Raw genomic sequence first — 707 nt, 5'->3', positions numbered from 1 at the left:
GTTTAATTTTTCATCATGAAACACGTCACTACAGTTTGAAGTGTCTCCAGTCACTGAAACTGATAAACAAAGAAATAAAGAAAAATCTGCCTGGATTTTAAATATATTAACTTTTTACCTTATATCTGCTTTTATATCTTAAAATCTTGACTGAAAGCTAAAAGTTAGATTTTTTTTTTAATCTCCAAATTCTGACTTTTAACTTTAAAAGTTTGACGTAAGCATCTTATCTTTGAAGTTTGACATGAACTTATAGTTTTTGACTTTTCATCTTAAAATTTCAGCTTATTAAAAAGTTTTGCTTTTTATTGTCGTAGAATTTTGACTTTTTATATCCAGATTATGATGTTTTATACTTCGCCTAACATCTCACCTTTTTTAAATTCACATTTTATCTTAAATGTCTTTTTATCTTAAAATTTTGACTTTTAATTTTGAAAGTAAACTTAAAATCTTGACACTTTGTCTTTAAAGTTTGACATACGCTTTTTTTTTTTTTTTGCTTTTTATCTTAAGTCTGACTTTTTGTTTTAAACTTTAGACTTATGATAAAAGTTTGACTGTTTACCTGAAGGATTTTAAGGGGAATTTAGGATAATCTGGTGTGTTTTTAAGGTGCTTATAAGGCATATTAAGGGTATTTTTAAGGGGAATTTCAAGAATAGCAAAAATGTATTGAAGGCATGTTAAAGGTGGTTTAAAGGTGT

The sequence above is a fragment of the Stegastes partitus genome, unplaced genomic scaffold (genome assembly GCF_000690725.1).
Source record: "Stegastes partitus isolate 25-593 unplaced genomic scaffold, Stegastes_partitus-1.0.2 Scaffold1599, whole genome shotgun sequence".
Classification (NCBI taxonomy): Eukaryota; Metazoa; Chordata; class Actinopteri; family Pomacentridae; genus Stegastes; species Stegastes partitus.
This window is presented reverse-complemented; position numbering follows the sequence as displayed.